At 43.0% G+C, this 22287-nt stretch overlaps 1 protein-coding gene across 10 annotated transcripts in view; it reads left to right on the forward strand.

Moving 5' to 3' along the window:
- The first annotated feature begins 8703 nt into the window (after positions 1–8703).
- GREB1L (GREB1 like retinoic acid receptor coactivator) overlaps positions 8704–22287 on the forward strand; it is a 145820-nt gene continuing 132236 nt past the window's right edge. For 5 of the 10 annotated variants that reach the window (XM_068932310.1, XM_068932311.1, XM_068932309.1 and 2 more), the window contains exon 1: positions 8705–8904. The gene's annotated coding sequence lies outside the window, so the exon portion shown is untranslated. Of the gene's footprint in view, positions 8905–22287 lie in introns of all 10 variants that reach the window. The other 5 variants (XM_068932306.1, XM_068932314.1, XM_068932315.1 and 2 more) reach the window with 2 other exon arrangements.

A 22287-nucleotide genomic window follows, 5' to 3' on the forward strand; every position in this document is an offset into this window, starting at 1 on the left:
GCAAATAACTACTTAATAAAAAGGCAGCAAAGACAGAATAGCAAGTAAACTCACTGTCATTCACCTGTTAAGTTCAGAATAAATGTCCCAACAACCATCAGCCAGCACTGATATATTTACCTTAATGAGATCCACCAGTCTTACTGATAACAACTATGAGAAACCTTGCAAATTTGGAACTTAGAAAATATTTACCATTCCACTTATCAAGCTCACTTCCCCAGTGCCATGAGAAAAACCTTCCAAGGCTCTTAATTGAACTGCTTGTATGAAACTGCCACTTGTCCTTTTCCTGTGTCTGACTAACAAACCAGGGGATAGATCTCCTCAGCATGCCTGTGAGTAGTTTTATTGTGCATGCCAAATATGCAACAGAGGGAATTCTTTTGTATATGCCTGTAGTAAATGATCGGTAATATCACAATGGGAGGAACTGGGTTCACCTAGTTTTGATTTTGTGCAGGTGTCTAATTTAACCTAGTTCTCTAAGCTCCTTCAAAAGTCAATGAAGAGAATCAGAAGAGGTGGGATGCCTTCTAGAGGTACTCATTTTAGAATGGGATGAAACTGCTTGCTGGAGTTGCCCATTCATTTTCACTGTCTTATTAAAAAGAACTGAGACAACTAGTTTAGGTAAGAGCTAAACTTTTAGATGGCTTAAAGTTAGGCAAGACTATCTCTTCCATAAATCCTACTTGAAAGGATTATTTCACTCTAGTCTATGACTAGATTACATGTTTGGAAATGGAGACATGTTATTTGGGATTAAGGGCTTTGATTTTCAATGGTGTCTTTTAGGTGGCAACATGGGATGGTGAAAGAGCCAGAGTACAGCTGAGTATTTTGCAGAATAATCAGTACTAGTCATATTTTTCCATTTTTCCAACTCCATTTTTCCATATTTTTCCAACTCCACTGCAGTGGAGTTGCCAGAGGGCTCTGTACTGTGTGAAATGGTACATCATAACACTGTTGAAGAGGGCTGGAAACTGGTCACTTCTTGTAGAAGGAGAAAGGCTCTTGCTCCTCCTCAAGATTTGCCTTTGAGGAACAAGTTTAGCGCCCTCCAAGCTGAGGAGGAGCTGGGCATGGCTTCAAGGGAAGCAACTGGCCTGACAGACCTCGTGCCATGCGGGAACACCCCAAAAAAGCAGCGAGTAATTGTTGTAGGTGACTCCCTGCTGCAGGGGACAGAGGCACCTATCTGTCGACCTGACCCCTTGTCTAGAGAGGTTTGCTGCCTGCCAGGGGCTCGAAAAAGAGATGTCGTGGAAAGACTGCCAAGGCTTGTCCATGCATCGAACTATTACCCTCTGCTGCTCTTCCATGTGGGTGCTAATGACACGAAAGGCAAATTGGAAAGGCAAATTGGAAAGGCAAATTGGAAAGGCAAATTGGAAACGGCTCTGGGAATGGTGGTCAGGGGTCTGGGAGCCCAGGTTGTTTTCTCCTCAATCCTGCCTGTGAGGGGAAAGGATGGGAGGAGGAGTAGATGAGTTTTCCAAGTTAACAACTGGCTGCGCCCCTGGTGTTGGCAGCAGGGTTTTGGTTCTATGACCATGGAACCCTGTTTGAAGATCGACAGCTGATGGAGAGAGATGGGATCCACCTTACCAAGCAGGGCACGCGTGTCTTTCTTTGCCAACAGATTGGCCAGCCTGGTACGGAGGGCTTTAAACTAGGAAAGATGGGGGAAGGGGAATGGTATAGAGACACGGGAGTCAGTAAAACACCGCTCAAGTCAGGATGCCTCCAGCGGGTGCATGCAGCCAGGGGAGACAGCATGGGACATGGCTATGGAGAATCCTCTTGTATGTCTCCTAAGAAGCCTGCATGCTCGATTGGCTCTTTGAAATGCCTGTACACCAATGCACGCAGCATGGGGAATAAGCAGGAAGAATTAGAGATCTGTGTGTGGTCACAGGGCCATGATCTCATTGCAGTTACAGAGACATGGTGGGATAGCTCGCATGACTGGGATGCTGTCATGGATGGCTACGTGCTTTTTAGGAAAGACAGGCCAGGAAGGCGAGGTGGTGGAGTTGCCCTTTATGTGAGGGAGCAACTAGAATGTATGGAGCTGTGCCTCGGGGTGGATGAAGAGCAAGTTGAGAGCCTATGGGTAAGCATTAAAGGGCAGGGTAACATGGGTGACACTGTTGTGGGGGTCTACTACAGGCCACCTGACCAGGAAGAGGAAGTCGATGAGGCCTTCTACCGACAGCTGGAAGTAGCCTCACAATCACAGGCCCTGGTTCTCATGGGGGACTTCAGCCACCCTGACATCTGCTGGGAAGACAACACAGCTAGACACAAACAGTCGAGGAGGTTCCTGCAGAACACTGATGATAACTTCTTGACTGAGGTGGTGGAGACGCCAACGAGGAGAGGTGCATTGCTAGACCTTGTACGAACAAACAAACAAGGTCTAGTTAGAGAGGTGAAGGTTGGGGGCAGCCTTGGCTGCAGTGACCATGAGATGGTGGAGTTCAGGATCCTACAATGAGGAAGCAGGACAATGAGTAGGATCGCAAGCCTTCAGGAGAGCTAACTTTGGCCTCTTCAGGGACCTACTTAGGGGAATCTCATGGGGTAGGGCCCTAGAAGAAAGGGGGGTCCAAGAAAGCTGGTTAATATTCAAGTATCACTTCCTCCAGGCTCAAGACGAGTGCATCCCTCTGAGTAAGAAGTCGAGCAAAGCAGGCAGGAGACCTGCATGGATGAGCAAGGAACTCCTGGCCAAACTCCAACAGAAGAGGGAAGTCTACAGAACGTGGAAAAGGGGACAGGCCACTTGGGAGGAACATAGGGACGTTGTCAGAGTATGCAGGGATGCGACAAGGAAGGCTAAGGCCCATTTGGAATGAAATCTGGCAAGGGATGTCAAGGACAACACGAAGAGCTTCTTCAAATACATTAATAGCAAAAAGAAGACTAGGGAAAACGTGGGCCCGCTGCTGAATGGGGCGGGTGCCCTGGTGACGAAGGATACAGAGAAGGCAGAGCTGCTGAACGCCTTCTTTGCTTCAGTCTTCACTGCTAAGGCCAGCCCTCAGGAATTCCAGACCCTGGGGACAAGAGAGGAAGGCTGGAGAAAGGAAGACTCTCCCTTGGTCGAGGAGGATCAGGTTAGAGATCTTTTGTCCAGACTTGACGTCCACAAATCCATGGGCCCCGATGGGACGCACCCACGAGTGCTGAGGGAGCTGGCAGATGTTATTGCTAGGCCACTCTCCATCATTTTTGAAAGGTCCTGGAGATCGGGAGAGGGGCCTGAGGACTGGAAGAAAGCCAATGTCACCCCAGTCTTCCAAAAGGGCAAGAAGGAGGAGCCAGGGAACTACAGGCCTGCCAGCCTCACCTCCATCCCTGGAAAGGTGATGGAACAGCTCATCCTGGAGGCCATCTCTAAGCATCTGGAGGACAAGAAGGAGATCAGGAGTAGTCAGCATGGATTCACCAAAGGGAAATCATGCTTGACCAATCTGATAGCCTTCTATGCTGGAATGACTGGCTGGGTAGATGAGGGCAGAGCAGTGGATGTTGTCTTTCTGGACTTCAGCAAGGCTTTGGACACTGTCTCCCATCACATCCTCCTAGGTAAGCTCAGGAAGTGTGGGTTAGATGAGTGGAGAGTGAGGTGGATTGAGAACTGGCTGGACGGCAGAGCTCAGAGGGTTGTGGTCAGTGGCACAGAGTCTAGTTGGAGGCCTGTAGCTAGCTGTGTCCCCCAGGGGTCAATACTGGGTGCAGTCTTGTTCAATGTATTCATCAGTGATTTAGATGAAGGGACAGAGTGCACTCTCAGCAAGTTTGCGGATGATCCAAAACTGGGAGGAGTGGCTGACACACCAGAAGGCTGGGCTGCCATTCAGAGGGACCTCAACAGGCTGGAGAGTTGGGTGGAGGAACCTCATGACATTCAACAAAGGCAAGTGCAGAGACCCGCACCTAGGGAGGAATAAGCCCATGCACCAGTACAGGCTGGGGGTTGACCTGCTGCAAAGCAGCTCTGCAGAGAAGGACCTGGGAGTCCTGGTGGACAACAAGTTAAGCATGAGCCAGCAACGTGCCCTTGTGGCCAGGAGGGCCAATGGTCTCCTGGGGTGCGTTAGGCAGAGTGTTGCCAGCAGGTCGAGGCAGGTGATCCTGCCCCTCTACTCAGCCCTGGGGAGGCCTCACCTGGAGTACTGTGTCCAGTTCTGGGCTCCCCAGTACAAGAGAGACATGGAGCTCCTGGAGAGAGTCCAGCGGAGGGCTACCAAGATGATGAGGGGACTTGGAGCATCTCTCCTCTGAAGAAAGGCTGCGAGAGCTGGGCCTGTTCAGCCTAGAGAAGAGAAGACTGAGAGGCGATCTCATCAATGTTTACAAGTATCTGAAGGGAGGGGGGGTGTCAAGAGGATGAGGCCAGTCTCTTCTTCCTGGTGCCCACTGACAGAACAAGAGGCAACGGTCCTAGACTGAACCACAGGAAGTTCCATCTGAACCTGAGGAAAAACTTCTTTCCTGTGCGGGTGACAGAGCACTGGCACAGGTTGCTCAGAGAGGTAGTGGAGTCTCCTTCCCTGGAGATATTCAAAACCTGCCTGGATGCGATCCTGGGCAATGTGCTGTAGAGGACCCTGCTTGAGCAGGGGGGTTGGACTAGATGATCTCCAGAGGTCAGACACTTAATTCAAGTGAATTTTAGTATCAAAGTTTTGGTAGGTTGGGCAAAATAAAGCATTCATACTAATGCTTCTAGAAAAGAAATTACTGTTTCTAGTATGTATACAATTGATATTTAATTAATATGAAGAAATTAAAGCAGAAGATTGCCTTGTGTGGCTTTTTTTTTTTTGAGTTATGGAAACCTACAATTTCTGAGGTGTGATGCATCAAGTTATCCGTGATTGTTTGCATGTAACGAGCAAGATAAATATAAATACAGTCTTTAGTCCAGAGAATGATCTAAGCTGATCACTTTCGCTTTCAAAAAAAGGTTGGGAATTGTTGAGAAGTTTGTGCTAATATCTAGAAAGGGGGGAAACTGATCTTTATTTCTATAATGAGCAATTCCTACTAGCTAAAATATTTAGAACACTGTATCTAAAGGGATCTTATTCCTATTGCCTTCTAAACCCTAAAATATGAAGAAAGTGAAGAAAATGCAATCCATTATGCGGCTTCATTATTTAACAATATCCTATCACTTTCTGTAGTTCCACTGGGGGCTCATCAATCTTTGTACAAACTGTAATGTCATATTATGTTCTTACACAATCCTTTATAGCAGAAGATAATATAGATGGTGGTTATCTTGCCTTGTGAATATGACTATGGCTAAAACCCAACAGGTGAAGAATCGTTTTCTGTGTTGATGAAATGCGTAGTCAGAGATCAGAAAACGCTGCTTGCTAAACTAGGTGCTTTTCTGATGCTGCCTCTTTACCTCAGTATTAACTGACATTGCTTCCCAAAGTGAGCCTCTAATTGGTGTGTGACAGCATGTCTGCTGTCAATAATTCCTAATGATTGACTCCAATTTCTCACTGCTCAAGCAGTGCACTTTGTTGTATCCCTCAAATGTTCTTTTGTTCTCTTTGCCTGTACGTTCTCCAAACTGTGTGGTCCCTCCTTTATTTCACTATAGCAGCTGCTTTGGCATTCTGTGTCTTCTATTTCAGATACATGACTGGCTCAGCACGTTTGCGCTGTGAATATCATGGCTTCAAACCCTGAAAGACTTTTATGTTCCAAAACGTTATTGTTACAGATTTTATCCTGCCATCTGATGTGCAATATGGCACACAGATGGCACAGACAAAACCACCCTACAAGCTGTAAATGTTGATAGTCAAAATAAAAAGTTGGAAGAAAACATATAAAGAACATGCTGCTTCCTTTTTAAAAAAGCAAAACAAAAATAAGTCCAAACAAGAAAAGATTTATTGTGTTAAAGCTACCAGAATAATTCTCACTCGTGCAGTAAACACCTCTATGTAAAATTAAACAGCTTGCAATGTCAAGGGAAATCTAGCCTGCAATAACTGGGTTCAGTTTAGATATAATTAAGTAATCTGGTTCAGAATAATCATATGTTACAGAAAGTTTTTACATTACCTTGCTTCCAAATCTCTTGTGTATTTTTAAAGTAATAATAATGGCAGTCTAAATCTGTCCAGGGTCACATGACGACATGAGGTCTCAAGAGCCTGAGACTGATATTGTTTAATTCTATTACATTTCGCCGAGTATAAACAGCACAATTAACATATACAACATACAAGTGGATGTATTAGAACAGCACTCTAAATTCTCTTGCAGTTATCAATTAAGTGTATACCGTAGAACAGGTTAAGCCGCAAAGTTTCAGGACCTGATCCATTTCCTACTGACTTGACAAAGTCTCTTAAATTCCACTTCAGCTAAATTTTTAGTTATCTATTTTAAGGATCGTATTATTAGCATCTTTATAAACATACAGATACCACTATCGTTATGCTCAGAGACATGTGTTCGGATAAAGCACAGCTGAAGTTCAGCTCTAAGCAACTGAAGCATGTGAATTGTCCAGTGAAAATTGACTGGTTTGGCTATTTACATAATAAAAATTACATAATCTTCTCAGAATCGAAGTAGTCAATGAATGAAGTAGTTGAAAAGCTTTACTTAGTTTGTTTTTGAAAGCTGTGACACATAAAAGAGTTGTGGAGCTCATGGTTTTAACCAAAGATGTTGGTAGGAAAAAAGCATGCATCCAGAGATACCCACTTGTAACATATGGATGCATAAGCTGCACAGATATATGTGTTGCATGATCTGAAATGGCTTGATAATTCTTTCCTGGCAAGCTTGCTATGAAGATTGCACAAAATACACCCAACCTTTCGTCTCTCATTTATCTACAGATACACGCATTATTACTCTTTCATATTCCATTCAATGAAGTTAAGTGAAAATTAGCATGGCATGAAAAAAGCATCGCTCAAATTAAAATAAAGCAAAAGAAAACCAACAGTGAACTACCAAAAAAAAAAGAAGGCTAACTTTATTGAATGTTTGAAACCATCTATGTTATGTATAGGACAGAGCCTGTTTCCTCTTTCTGGACTAAGTAGAAGTACAGCAGTACTATAACATCTCTGTGCTATCTCTGTTTTCTCCAAGAGGTATGCACAAATTTCTCTGTACAACTTTCTGATGAAAAGTCTCACTGCCTGTGGTAATGAGAACACTCACTAGGATGCTGGAACTTAATATTTGAACCTGCAAATACCTAAGAAAAGGATGTGAGAAAGGTGCTGAACATCTTTTCCTCAACCTCATGCAGCAAGTTACTGTCAAATAAAACAATACCACTTTTTTGCCAGTCTTGCTGCTGAGGCAGAAGGATTAGACACAGTGTTACGTAAGATGAGCCTTTCATATCTATCATATCTCCTGAGAGGAGATGGAGTCTCAGGGAGCCTCCCCTTGAAAAGAGGAAAGTGAAAAAGAGAGGAGATGGTTCATATGGGGCTTAATCAATCAAAGGTAAAAGGAAGAAAATGCAAAATCAATTTTCCACAGTTCTATGCATACTTACCCTCTGAGTGCCCTGCTGCAATATTAGTCTCCTTCCCACGCTTCTGCTAAGTCTGACCTTCATCTTTATACACACTAAGAATCCTTCAAAATCGCTGTTTTTCCACCTAGACCCTGGCTCCATTTACAGCTTTTAATGTTCCAGATCTTTGTCTTTCCATCCCCTCCAACACACCAGATGCCGTCATCTCTGTCTTGCCTTGACCTCTGTTCCATTTAATTCCCAACATGAGTATGCTCAGTGCCTTTCTCTGTTCCACCTCCAGCATCCTCCTTGCACAGGAAACCCCTTCAGCTTCAACTTTACCACTCTTATACTGGCTCAGTCTCTGGCTATTCACAAAACAAAACATGAAGTGACCCAGCTGAAGTTGCGACCTGACTCTGCCCACTGCATGTCCAGTGCCACCTCTCACAGTGATAGCTACGTGTGCTTCCAGTGCCATTTTCTGCCTTCCCCAGCCACTAGGCCACATCTGATTTATGACCAACGTGCTGTGATCCCCTCTACCCAAAGGCTCACTTTTAGCTTCTGCTCAGTACAGACGATACATCTTTTCTAGCTCAATCTCTAATCTCCTCCTGTACATACATGGACCTCTTTGGACATTTTTTAATCATTTCAGACTCCTACCCTTGCCTCCACTTCTGCTCTTCCTTCTCTCCCACTCCGCTTCTCTGTTATCCAGCCGTAAAGCCCCTGCTCCTTAGCGGTCTCCGAGCATCCCCAAAGCTGCCGCATCCCTCACACAACCGACTCACAGGCTCTTGACGCTTCCCAGCGCCTGCCTTTACTGCCTGCCACGCAGGGACCGTGGCCGCCCCCTCTCCGCAGCTCCCTCGGCACCGCACCCCCCGCCTCAGCCCTCTCCCGCCCGGCAAACCGTGGCCGCCATGTCGCTGCCTCCCGGGCCTACCTGCCCCGCCGCCCCCTCCTTTCGCGAGGCCTGACCGCCCGCCCCTTCACCCGACAGCGGCTCCCCCGTTTCTACAGCCTGCCCTCCACCCCGCCGTCCTTCCCTTCGCTGCTCGCCGCCCCCGGGCCCGCTCTCTCCCCGCTGTCAGAGCAGGAGGGGCGGCACCTGCGAGCCCGCCCCCTTCTCCTCCCCTCGCCTCCCCTCCCCTCCTCCCGCCGGAGAGAGAGACCGAGACCCGCAGGGGGACGGCAGCACCGAGGGCGCCGCGCCGCGCCGGTTAGCCGCCGAGCGCCGTCGCTCGGTGTGAGGGGAGGGAGGGGGGAAATCACAAAAGAAAAGAAAAGAAAGAAAACAGGGAAAAAAGTGAGGGAGGGGTAGAAGGAAAGCGCTTCGACTTCTTCCCTCTCTGCCCAGCAAGGTAAGGGAGCGGCGGGGGCGCTCAGGAGAGCCTGGGCTTTACTTGCCTTTTTCGCTGGTTTCTGCGGAGGGCAAAAAGGTAGCGGTGCGGGGGCAGGCAGGGAGCGGCGACCCGCTGGCTGGCTGCCGGTGTCAGTCACCCTGCGGAGCGCAGCCGGCGCCGGGGACGGGCCGCCGGCTGCCCGCGGCGCTGCTGGGTTGCGGGCAGTGTCACTCGCGGGCCGCCGGTGCCCGCCCCCCGGGGGGCTCCAGCCCTTTGTTACCGTCGTTTTGGGGCTAGGGGAAAACGACTCCGCGTCGATGGGGCAAGGCGAGGGTGGCAGAGCCCCGGGCGGGCGGAGAAAGCTCCTACTGCCAGCAAAAACCGTTCCCGGCGGGCGGCAGGCAGCAAATGTGCGGGGAGAGGGGGAGGCGAGGACGGCGGGGAGAGCGGGCGGGTGGGACCGGGGGGTGCAGGTGGCTGTGCCGGAGAGCGGGCGGGCGGGCGAGCTCACCCGCGCTGCGCCGCGCCGCGCCGCCGTGCCGGCCGCCGCCGGCAGGGGGCTCGGCTGCGTCGCCCTCCGCGCCCGGGCGGGCTTCGCCTCAGGGGGAGAGCGGGGACGGTTCCTTGTCCTTGTTCCGGTTCCTTGCGTTTTTGGCCGTGTCCAGGCTCGTTCTGAGCGGGGCAGCACACGGCGCCGGGTCCCCTTTCCGTGGGGGGAGCCTTGTCCCTGCGGCGTGTGCTGGCGCTGAGGGGTGGCAGGGGGGAGACGGGGGTCGCTGCCGCGGCGGCCGGTAACGGTCGGGCTGGCGCGGGTCGCTGCCGCGGCGGCCGGTAACGGTCGGGCTCCTGGGCTTTCCCGGCCTCCTCCTAAAAAAGAAAAAATCAGCTGGCCGGATACGGATTTAAAGATGTTCCGTGTATGGTGCAGAGAAGCACGGTTTTTTTGTGTGTGACGGTCTCTGTTGCGCGCTGCTGGCCGGTTTGTTTTTTAATGGTTTCCTTTATTGTGGTATCATCTGATCTACACGAGTTGTTTGCTGTTGCAGAGTAAACGTGGGGGCAAACTGGCTTAAATTGATCTAGTGCTGGCTTTCAAGAGCAGCTGACGGGTTTGTTAACATATACCCCACTGCTTTCAGAAGCAGCGAGGTACCTTTGAAACTGTGCTCTTCCCTTCAAAACGTTTCGCGTTTCTTTTTTGAAATGCTGAAAGACGAAAACTTTGTTCAAAATCGTACGATTTTGGCTCTGTTTGTTCTCCAGTACCACCTCTCACAAATGTTTGTCTGTATTCTGAAACTTGGGTATTATCAATGGTCGGATGTGTACAAAGTGCAGAACGTTTTTAAGGTACCTGGTGGAAAAATATATCCCATTTCTTTTGCTTGACGGTATGTTTGCTTTAAATCCTTTTTTTTTTTTTTTAATTTCATCTCTCTCTCTCTTTGACGTGGTGATTCCTGTGACTTTCCCATTAAACGATATTTTCTACAGATATTTCTTGTTCCGCGTACTTAATTGAAACCTGACAATAAAGACTGAAATAGAAGGCTGTTGAAGAAGATAGTGCTATCTTTTATTTCCTCACTTAAGTTAGGAATAAGTGAAACATATGTTTTTACTACAGTGATGATAGTTGTTCAGAGCTGAGAATGAGTGAATAGGTGCTTATTTCAGTTGGGGATACAGTTGTATATGTGACCTCTAAGAGGACAGGTGAAAGCTTTCTGCACTTTTCCCTCTGAAATACTATAATGCCTACTCAAGTCTGATTTATTTTTCCTCTATTTGGGTTCTGATCTGTAAAGAAAAAGAAGGGTCTTCTGTTGATTGACAAGCTTATTACATGAGCGCTAGTGGGATTTAAAAATGTTATTTTCTTTGAAAACATTGGAGCAATTCACTAGCAATTTCTTCAGCGTAACGTTTAGAGTAGGATTGAAGCAGTTACGAAGCTCTGGTGGATGCTATTTGTAAAGGAATAAGGATCCTGTGAGGATTCTCAGAGCTGTTCAGAAGTATTTATTTCTTCCTCACCTTAACCTTATGGATTTCAAACATGACCATAATTCTTCTCATAGAAATATTTCCAAGAAAACTCTCCAAGAGTTTCCAAGAGTATTTCCAAGAAAACAGCAATTCGGTGAATAACATTCAGTATGTGCTTACCTGCATAAAGGGTTGGGCTCCAAACCCTGAATACTTAATTAAGTCTATTAATACAGACAACAAATACAGTTTATATTTTGATTTATTAGTGGTAGTGTTTGTGCAAAACAGATTTTTGGCTAAGATAGTTAACAAAAAATATAGTTATAAAAATTACTAGTATGAACATAGGGGTTTTTATTAGTTTAGTTTCGCTGCAGATTTGCAATAATTGGAAATACTGATGAATTTTTTGGTATGGCAGTTTTAAGTCTAAGAAGCGATATTAAAGGAACAAAGCAGTAATACGCAACCTGAATAGTGAGCTTTTTATTAGGATAATTAAAATACGCAAAGTTTCTTAAGATCGTATGAGGACATCGCAGATGAAAGGAGGGGTAATTTGACTGTGTGAAAAGTTTGTCTAGAGTTCAAAAAGCATTTAAAAGCATGTTTGGTTCAAGGTCTTAAACATATAAATACAGGCACTGATGCTGACAGTTCAACAACTCATGTCCAAAGTTTTTTGTAGATACAAGGAAGGAGGAAAACTGGAAGTGCAGTTCAGAAGGTTTTAATTAGTTGCTATGAGATACATGGAATGAATGTTTTTAAAGGAAATCTGGCAAAATCTCTGTACAGTGAAGCCAATTGCATTATGCGTGATGAGCTGTTCATTCAATGTAAAACTTGACTCAGTATAATATGAAAAATACTCTAGGTGAAGTCTTACTAATGACAGATGAAAAAACACATTTTTCTCTATAATTTTCTAGGAAATTTTAAGTAGGCATTGAACTGTAAGGATTCTGCTTTGAGCAGTGTATCCTTTTATAGTGCCTTTCATATTATGGATTTTGAAGTGGTTTTTAAAAGTATTTTCATGTTTTATATGGTTCTGTACCATATGTTTTGTATTTAATTCTTTCGGTGACCACTGAAGTGCAGCCAACTTTAGGTGAATGTGGCAACTGTTAACTAGTGCTTAGCAACAGCGCTCAATAATCAAGACGGGAAGTGAAGAAGAATACCATGTCTAATTGAAACTACAGGGGGTATTTAGGTAGGTAGGATGTAATTAACAAAACCTGGAGCTTGGACATGATATTAAGGCATCAAATCTTTACTCTTGTGAAAAAGGTTGTGAAATCATTAACGTAAAAATATTTCAAATTTTTTATTTTGTAGCTCAGATTGTATGCCCTTTTTGAGATGTAGATATCTTGCCTATTCTTGCATAATCATTTTTCACCATAACGCAGAACAGCCATTTTCAGTTGCTTATTAAAGAGGATTATAGGACAGAGGACTGTTGAGAAGCCTGACAGTTGAAGGAGTAATAAGCCTTGAGATTTTGACAATGGTGTATTATGGAGAATTAGTCCTGCCAACAACAGTTCATTAGATATAGTAAGCAATTAAGATATCTCTCATATTCTGAAACAGATAAAAGCAATCCTGAAATGACACTAAACTTGCATGATCTCAGTGAAATTTTTTTTTTCTAAGCAGGACTGACTTTCCTCAAATCCTCTATTGTCATGAGCTCCTGAAATGTCGTGAAAAGTGCTGCTTGTATGATTATTTGTTCAAAATCCCGTTGCCTAATATAGTTACAGTTTCTTTTTTCTTTCTTTTTTTTTTTTTTTCTAATCCCCCGTTTTACTACTTTGTTTCAAGGTGTATTCTGCGTAGAGATGCATTAATGGTCTGATTTTTGTCTCGTATACCCCAAACACGTCTTGTTAAGAACATCTCTGAAAATATCATTTATCATTTAGAGAAGTGGTAAATGAATTTTCAGTTAGTCATTACAAAGGTTCATCTGCAACTCTGAGCAGGGTTAGTATAGTCTGTGTTCATGGATTCAGACTAGCAGATAGCTAGTGAAGATGACTCATAAATAAGGAGCCATGCTGTGAAAATGGCTATAGTGGTGAAATATCCAGTAAGAATAGACTCTTAATATTTTAATAGAATAATTGGTGTTTTTATAATCCAAAAGTAAAATGCAGAATATCTGCTGGAAGAATGACAGCAATTTGTGGATGACAGAAATTTGGGACAGCATTTATTCACAACGGCAACAGCTGAATTTTGTACGCTGCTGTGGTTGGTTTGGGACTTATCAAGTGGAATTGCGGAGTTCTGTATAGAAATGACTCTAAAATGTAATTACTTTTGTTTTGGGTGACTCCTGAACCCACCTAAGCTGGTTTCCGTTGTCTTACTCTGTTGTGCTGTGATGTCACAGTTTCTGTGAAATGCTTTAGAGACATGAAAAGCCATAGAGGATTGCATAAGGGAATAATTTCGTTTATGCAATGTTATTCTAATTGAGTTAGCATTGTGGCTTCCATGGCACTTCAGAGATTTAGTTTAAAAAAAAAACCCAAAGAACAAAAACTAATCTGGTGATTAAAGCAGGTATTGTCAATTTGCATTTAATCTACATGTTTAAACTTTTTATTGCAGTTATTCTACTGTAGCTAATAAAATGCTTGTCAAATATAAAAGATGGGAAGAACTGTATGTTGTGACATAAAATCAGGAGAATGGTAAGATAGCAGGGAGCAGCCTGAGTCTCTATGACAAGATCTGATAGAAACCTTCAGTTAATACTCCTCATGTAAGGTTTCAGAGAGGTTATTTTGAAGTAGGTTTTCAAATTGGTGGAGCTATGAACAGCAAAACAGTGTGGGCAGACTTAAGATACTGTTACTTAAGAGATTACCAGACATCTGTCACAGAGGTTCCATGAACAAGTCTGGAGTAACTAGTTTTATAAAATGCTGTGTAAAGATCCTCCAGTTCTTTCTCCCATCTCCATCGCAGTCTGTAATTAGCCTTTAGTGGCTCTCTTCAAGACTGTTGGCGTAATCTGAGCAGAGCACTTGGAGGCAAGTGAAGAATTGAGTTATTGATTGTAACTGTGGTCTGAAATGCACTGTGTTAATATTGTTCTCTCTTTCTATCTCTCTCTTCTCTCTCTCTCTCTTTTTTTTTTTAATAGTGTAGGCTCTTCTGTGCATCTCACTCACTAAAAGTAATAGGACTTTTCTGGAATGTATAGTGTGAAATTGTTGAAGTTATTTGACTATTGGTTGAGTATTTTAAACTGATACATTTCGAATGGCAAATGAAATAGAACATTTTGCCTGTTTACACTGAATTCTGCTGCATCTCCTCAGCACTGACTTCTTGGTGATATGCAATGTACTTCACTAAGATTTCAGAGAAATCACTAGCCTTCTTATCTTTAGCAGACGGTTCAGGCTGTCATTTTTCTCTAGAACCATGTGATAATCGAATTTGACTTTGTAAAGATATACTAAAGCACATATGTGGAATGCTAGAAATAAATGTTTCATATTTGAAAGACATCAGGCTTTTTTTTTCCTTTTCTATAAGCGTACCTCCAACTTTGAAATTTGCTCTCTTCTGGAATCTTGGGTAAATATATAACGTAATAGATAGGAGACCTTTGCGGAGAGTTTGATAATTGAATTATGCTTTGAAGTTGGTGGGAGCTTTTGGCGGGGTGTTAATTCCATCTGACTTTCAACGCATAAGGATAGTTCATATGCAGTCATAATGCTAATATTCAGTGAGACCGTGTATACTCTGAAGTGTGTGGTCTCTTCTTTTTTGTGTTACCAGGCTTGAGAGTAATTAATACAGTGCGTGGAGATTGCTGCATGCTGTACGTGCTCCCCAAGCTGTCCAGTAAAGAGGAAATGACTGCTTTTTAAAACCTGAAACATGGGACAGCTTCCGTGGCTTAGTGAGACAGGAGCTCTTTGGAGCTTCCTCCATCATACTCACTTCAGAAAGCTATGGCAGTGGTAGTAGGAGCAGTTTTCGGTAGCTGAGTTCAGCTGCTTGCTACACCATGAAGAGTTTGAGAAGCTACCTCTTTATATGGGAGTCACTGATGAGAAAGGGGCATTCAAGGTGGTGTTTTATAAGCTTTACTATTGCCTTCCCGTGTTAGTGATGTCTCAGGATGAAAAGCATGTGTAGCAAAGCCTTGTCTTGATGGCTGTCAATTTGGGATCTGCAGAAAGTGAAGTGCTCTCCATTCCTGTCCTGAGTCTTGCACCCTTCCACTGAAGGCATAATACCTTGTTGCTATTAGTTCTTTGCTTGCTGCCTCCTTGGAGATAGGTATTGGTTGTAGTATGTTGTCTTATAGTGTGCAATTTCATCTCAGTCTTGCCCCTCAGGAGATCGTGCCATCTAGTTTGACTATTTTTGTTCCTCACTGACTGTTACCCTGTGGTTTGTCAGGAAGCCCCTAAAATTCTTCATTCCTTTAGAGCAGTATGTGGGTTAATTCTCCTCATATCCTTTCAGACTTTCAGTCCACTTTGAGAATAGCTGTTTCATAAAGGAAGCTTACCCTTGTAATTTCTTTAAACCACTTCATAGAATCAAATTTTTAGTGCAACTAGCCTGATTCCTTTGAGCAGATTGGGTAATGAGTCTTTATTTTATTATTATTATTTTTTAATAGAGCTTGGTTACCCTTCACTGCATTAAGAAAAGGGAAACTGCCAAGGATGAGCATGATGTATGCGACATTTAAGAACCTAGTGGAGGGGTTTGTTCACTTCCTAGACTAGTAAAAAATGCTTCCAAAAATTTATTGATATTTATATTATTTCTAGATAAGACATTAAGATGTTGTTATTCTTTCCAGTCTCAGTCTTTTTGAGGGAAAATTCTGATTGTGAGAACAATTAGAAATTAAATGGATTAGGCAGGTGAATAGCACCAGCTCACAGAGGAGTGATTTTGAAGAAAACCTGAGGGGAGAGGAGGCAGGGGACAAAGGCACCCAAGAAGACATTAATGTCTGTGATAGAGACACACAGAACTACTGAGGGGATATTTAAAAACAGAAGGATGAGTCCAGAGTGAAGAATATGCTTATCCTCACAGTGCTGATTGAAGCAGTTGCAGGAAATTTTGAAGGTTAGCTCTTGCTTTTTTTTTTTTTCTTTTTGATGAGTGTCATCTCTGTGTTTCCAAGGCTCTTGAGGAGGGAGAAGATGACTTTCCTGCCAGATTGTTATTTCACCTTCTCCCTCTAGGTGCACAGTCATGATTTTAACAGATGTGGGAGGCAAGCTGGATTTCAAGGGCATCAAGATTAAAACATGTTTATCGTTGCAAGCTTTTTTTCAGGAGCTGTGGATTTTTTCCTAGTGAAACAGCAAGAGATTCAAAACACATGAAATTTTTTGTTTTGTGGCATTAACTTTGAGTTATGTGGTTATAACTTAACTGAGCGCCTGTGTGTTTTGGGGCTGTAAAGAAAATGCACAAGCAGTTGCCTCATCCAGAAGTCCTCTAAATTGTGGACTTAGCAAACTTGGGAGGATAGTGCGTGCGTATATAATAGGAAAGAGAACAGTACAGGAGTTAGAAATGCTGGGGTTGAATATCTGCGTGTCTTCATGAGTCATAAGATTCTTTTTATTTATTTAATGACAGTATTAGGAAAACGTACATCTGCAGTGCAGCCTGTGATTCTGCTTGGTTGAGATGGCTCATGCTGTGCTGAATACTAAAACTGTGTTCAGTTTGCCTTATGCATGTTTAAGGCTAGACCGAGAGTTCCTAATTTGTAGTAGGTGTGCCACTAGTAAAGTTGTTCAAAGCAGTATGCCCCAAAAACTCTTAAACAAAAGCCATGACCCCCCCCCCCCCCAAAAAAAAACATTTTTATTTTGAAGAGAAGACATAAACTAGTGCCAGAGAAGCCTGAGGGGGGGAAAAATGCATTTTTCTGGCTGCTCTTAGCTATCAGATGAATAGGGTTTGCTTGCTGAATATCCAGCATGGTTGTTCTACGGAGTGATGCCTTGTGCCTCATAGCTGTGCAGATGGATGCTCAATTCTCATGTGCAGCACAGCTGACTGGCTTGCTTTTTGTCACGCCTAGTTTTGGGATGATTCCAGTTGTGCTATGAATTTGGCATAGAAAGAGGGAGGCTGTGCTTGTGATAGGGGTTAAGCACTGTGCTTTCCAGAGCAGTGGAGGTCTGGAACTCCCTTTGTTGTCACTGTAGTAAATGCAGTTTTGATTATGTGCTAAAACTGAGCAGTTGAACTGCTGAGTTGAACTTGTGAAGTTGCCTGTTTGTGTTGTGTTCAACAGAGCCCCTCCTGTAGGTTCAGAACAGCTGAAAATTCATCCTATCGTTGTTGCTTTGATGTCTGCTTAAAGGGAAAAAATGTTTGCTTTTGATCAGCATAGTTAAAGGATTCTGTCACAGGAGTGTAATAAATGAGATTTGGATCTGGAACCTACTTTCACTGAAAGACAATGTTCTTCCAGATGCTTTTTTAATTGAATTCTCCTGTCATAACAGGCTCAAATTTGAATTCATTTAAGTGCAGTTCAGGGGCTTGTGGCTGAAAAAAAGAGGGGCGTTCAACTGACGTGGCATAGTTTTGGTGCTGATGTCTGATGACACTGATATCTCTGAGCTTGTGTTCCCTCTTCTGATTCACTATAAAAACAAGTACAGCATGAACCGTGTATAACCTTGACACATGACTGGATCTTTGCTTTTTAGTTCATTATTAGTTTGTCTAATTTGAAGTAACTGTGTATTGGGAAATGGATGAAGTATTTGCATCAATAAAATATTTCATTATCTCTGAGAAAAAGCTGTATTTTGTGCTCCATCTTTTTTATGTTTTAAGAAACTGAACTCCAGTTCTTGCTTCTCTGTGGTCCAGTTGAGAATAAGAACCTCACCTGTAAATTTGATGGGTTAAAAAGTCAAAACTACTGATGTGATGTATTTTTGTTTGTGGCTTATCCACAGCTGTTTTGTTTTCACAGTGCGTACTTCCCACATGGCCTTGCTTTATGTGCGAGGTTGGTCTGGATGACCTTCAGAAGTCCCTTGCAACCTAGATTACTCTATGATCCTCTGATTTAGTTGTTTCTTGTAACGTGGGGTAGTACAACAGGGGATAGACATAAAATTAGGTGGTATTACCTATTGACCAGATACAGTTTGCTAGAACAATTCGTCTGGCCGGAGAGCTTTGCAGACATACTCAAGGAACAGGCTAGTGGCAGCATGAACTGTTTTGGTAACCTGCTTTCTGCTGTCATATTTCTGAAGAACCTGTGGCTCTTCCTCTGCTGTGTGATGCATGTGCTTTCTGCATGTGATCAGAAATAGGTGCTTGTTGCATATGCAATCATACAGCATCAGCGGAGAGACGCGCTGCGTTCTGTTGCTAGCAGTTGCCTGCAGGGCTTGTCCTATAACTGGTTGGGAACCTGAAAATGGTTTTGTGATGGAGGGTTTTATTTGGCCATTTGCTTATAGAAAGGCTGTGATGTATCAACTCGAATGACTCCAAAGAGGCTCTTTGGCCTCTCCTGGCTGGAAGATTGGGTGCCAAAGGATAGTAATGATACATGACGAATTGGCTTTGATGCATTGTCTGAAATCAGAGTCTTCTAGATTAATGTTCGTCATCATATATTTTACTCTAAAGAAAATTAAAATAAGCCCAGAAGTACTTATTTTAGTCCTGAAAAAGTTTAAATTTAAGCATGCTTAAAAAGCATGCTTATGGTACTGCAGACAATCACTTTTACTTTTTTTTTTTTTTAATTGTTAAGGCCTGGGGACTGCTGTCCTCAATTACATGCCCTCAGGCACGCTTCTGATAACTGAGTTATATATGTGTCCCTATGTTTTATTTTTCAGAACGTACTGGTGCTTATGTGATGATTCAGTATGTGGGTTGCAGTTTCCTTCTAGCTGCCAGTGCTGTAATGAGACATATTCCACACTGCATGGAAAAACAGCCAAGTGTGGAAAGAAGGGGGCTGTGCTTTTTAATTCCACTTGGGAAAAAGAGTAGTGGAGGCTGGATGACAACATCCAGCCCCAAATGATTATCCAAATAAACCATGGGAAGCTGAGGTTTTATGAAAACCACAGCAAGGGGGAAAGAAGAACTAGAAATTGGCTCCTAGAGATTGGATGTTCTCTGAGAAACTCCACTGCAGGAAGAAGTTGCCTGGTGAGTTAACAATGACCAGAGCAGAACTGTTATGATTTGTAACTGTAGTCCTTCCCCAAAGGACAGAAAGTAAAAGTATTCTAGGCCACTGCATGGAAGGAGGCTGACCCCAGGATGAATTTATTAAAACAATTCTATCCTCTATGTTCCACAGTGCAGTTCATGCTGAGAGGGACTAATATATTTCTCATTAAAAAATATACGCTGAACGTGAGGTCTATTCTTTGTGTTGTCACCGTGCCTTTCTTATCTGGAATAACTCACACAAATTATCTGTGTTTTCTTTTAGCCAATTTGCAGAGATGTGAGAATAAATTCATGAATCCTCTTGTGCTCATAGTGTAATTATGAGTGCCAGGAAAAATAGCCCGAAACTGTGAATGTGTACAGAGAAAATAGTTTAAAAGGGAGCTGTCCTCTTCTGACATGGCTTAGTGTCAAGCCGTTGAGTAAAGAGTTGAAGAGAGTATCACCATATATCCGTTCAAGGGATATCTGACATTCAGATTGTGATTTTTTTTTTCTTATTTTGAAAATGAGGCTTGCAACAATCTATTTGCAGTCGTTACTGGCTTACCTATTCTCAGTGTTCTGTAACTCTTTATAGGTTTCTATGGCTATACTTATTTTTACTTAATAGAGCTTCTAAAGAATGATCCCTATTCTTTACCCTTCTATTTCTCTTCCCTTCTTTTACTGAAGAGCAGCACTATTATCACTTTTGTAAATGCAATTTTGTATTAGATTGATGTTTAGGTTCCACTTCTACTACTACTGAATTAATTCTTTCAGAGGAAACATGTTTTTATAGCTTCAGCTGAAGAGTAACAAATATGACAAGAGCAGGCCAGAGGTACCTGAGGGATGTTTTTATTTTGTGAACATGGCCAGTTGACAGTATGGTCTATAGCAAAAAAAGATGGAGGTCTGTTTGGATCAGCTACAGAGTTAAGGTTTATTTCCTTGAAGAATGTCTTTGTTTAACTGGACTCTTTACCTTGCACTAAATACTTGAGATTGAGTTAGAAGACCTAGAGTTCTATACTAGCAACCCGAGAACTAGAGAATCCAAAGAAAATGTGTTTAAATTTTGTTAGAAAAAGATACTGGAAAGCAGGCTCTTCAGAGCTTTGCTTCAGAGGGAGATTTGAGGTAAACTTACTTCCTTACATCTTATGCTTTTTGGCTGAAATGTGAATCTGGAGGGTCTGCCTTGGCCTGGAAATCCTGACGTTTCATTGGCTGCCCTTAGCACTGAGAAGAAAAGCGCAAGTGCAAACCAAAGAGAGGGGAAAAAGAAACAACCTTTCTTTCCCTTCTTATATGCTTATGTCTCCCCTAGCATAGCGTTGCTGTGTAAAGGACGTGTATTTGTGAATGTAAGAGAGAAAACCCTCTTCAAAAACTGTGATAAGTGCTTATGTAAAACTATAACTTGAGGTTATTTAATATGACGGATTACATAACAGCCCGTAAAGGATATGGGGCTTCTATTACAATGATACATTTCAAACTATATACACTGATGTTCAAAAGAAACAAAACCGTCACAGTCAATGATTTCTTTAACATGTTTTAGACAAATTACTAACATACGTTGGAGAAAAACTGTAGTTTTCATAAGTGTCCTGTTTAGCCAAATTCTGTATGCGTTAGAAAAATTGATGTATACGTTTCTGAATAACTTGAGGATAGGGAACTTTGCCTGCCTGATCAGAGAGAATAGTATCAGTAAAGAAGTGAATTTCAGTTACAAGACCCTAAACTGTAAAGAGGCAAAGAAAATAACATCAGCTGTGAAAACGTTGATGTTTGCCATGAATTTAAACAAATGACAATTTGCTTTCATCTGAATGCTCAGGGTGGCTTTGATAGTAAGATGTGGACTTGGGACTGCAGAAGATCTGGTTTTGCTTCCTAATTCTGCCGCTGGTGGAAGACAAGTGGCTTCTCTGTGCCTCAGTTTCCCTATGTGTAAAATGAGAATGGTGATGATTGTGAGAGGTTTTTTAAGCGCTAAACTGCAGTAATAATGATTGTCCATTGCTGAGCCTAGTGAGCGCTCAATTCAAGTCTCCTATCGGGACCCTGCTCTGCTGCGCTTCATTCTGCTAAGCCTTTGGCATAGCAGGCCAACTTCTTTTTTTGACCTAAATGCCAACAGTTATTATTTTGGCTTTTATCTGCAAACCTTCTGTTTAGTTTGAATGGAACCAAAAGGCTTGCGTCTCCAGTTCCTGGGCAAGCTCTGGTTGCAGCGTTTAGCGAGCTAGCACGCTGTCTCGAGTGATAGCGTTGCGTAGTGAAATGGATTGTAAAGTCCAAGGCCCTTTGTCTGCAGAGCCACACTCAGCCCTGGCTCTGTTTACCCGTGCGAATGGGGCTACCTAGCGTCCGTGTCGGTGTTGAATGAATTATAAAATACCTAGCGAAAATGAACTAGGCTGTGTCTAGCAGAAGGTCTTCAGTTAGTTAAGCAGTAGTTGATGTGGGAGTAAATAAAGCTTTTGCAGACCGCATGCTGGCACAACCTTTCCCTTCCCCCCCTTACCTCCTTTCTTTTTTTTTTTTTTTTTTTTTATTTGGCCATATGTTTTAGTAGTCTAAGTACGTGTCAGTGGTAATCCAGGCTCCACACTTTTAAAGGATGATTACCCAGTTTGTTGTCAGTGAGACTTTCCTTCCCATTTAATTTTTGTGAGGGCCATAACTGTAAACCTTTTTTTTTTTTTTTTTTTTTTAATTGCAGATTACTCTTTGTATGGCTAAGTTTAACGAAATTTCTTTTAAACCCTCCTGTTACCAGTTTGTACGATACGGAGTCAAACAAACTAGTTTGTTTGTCTCCATCCTAATCTGAATTTCAGAGCCGATGTTCTTTACACCCTGTCTCTGTACTCCCCTCCCCCTTCCAGTCTCTCCACAAAAAGACACGTTGGGTCTCTTTCTCCCCCTGCATCTCCCCTCTTTTTTGTCTTCTCTGGCTGAGCAGAAAAGTAAATGCTGATTACCTTTTCCTGCTCATCCATTTCTCCAAATAGCTTCTTATTGAGTGTGGTTGACGTATTAGAAAATTAATGCTCAGAATATTCAAATTATTTGGAAGTATACTGTTTGATACGCTGTCTTGAAGATAACAATTGTTGCAGACGTTTTGGATTACGTTTTCTGGGTTTTTATGGATTAAAG

The sequence above is a fragment of the Struthio camelus genome, chromosome 2 (assembly GCF_040807025.1).
Source record: "Struthio camelus isolate bStrCam1 chromosome 2, bStrCam1.hap1, whole genome shotgun sequence".
NCBI lineage: Eukaryota > Metazoa > Chordata > Aves > Struthioniformes > Struthionidae > Struthio > Struthio camelus.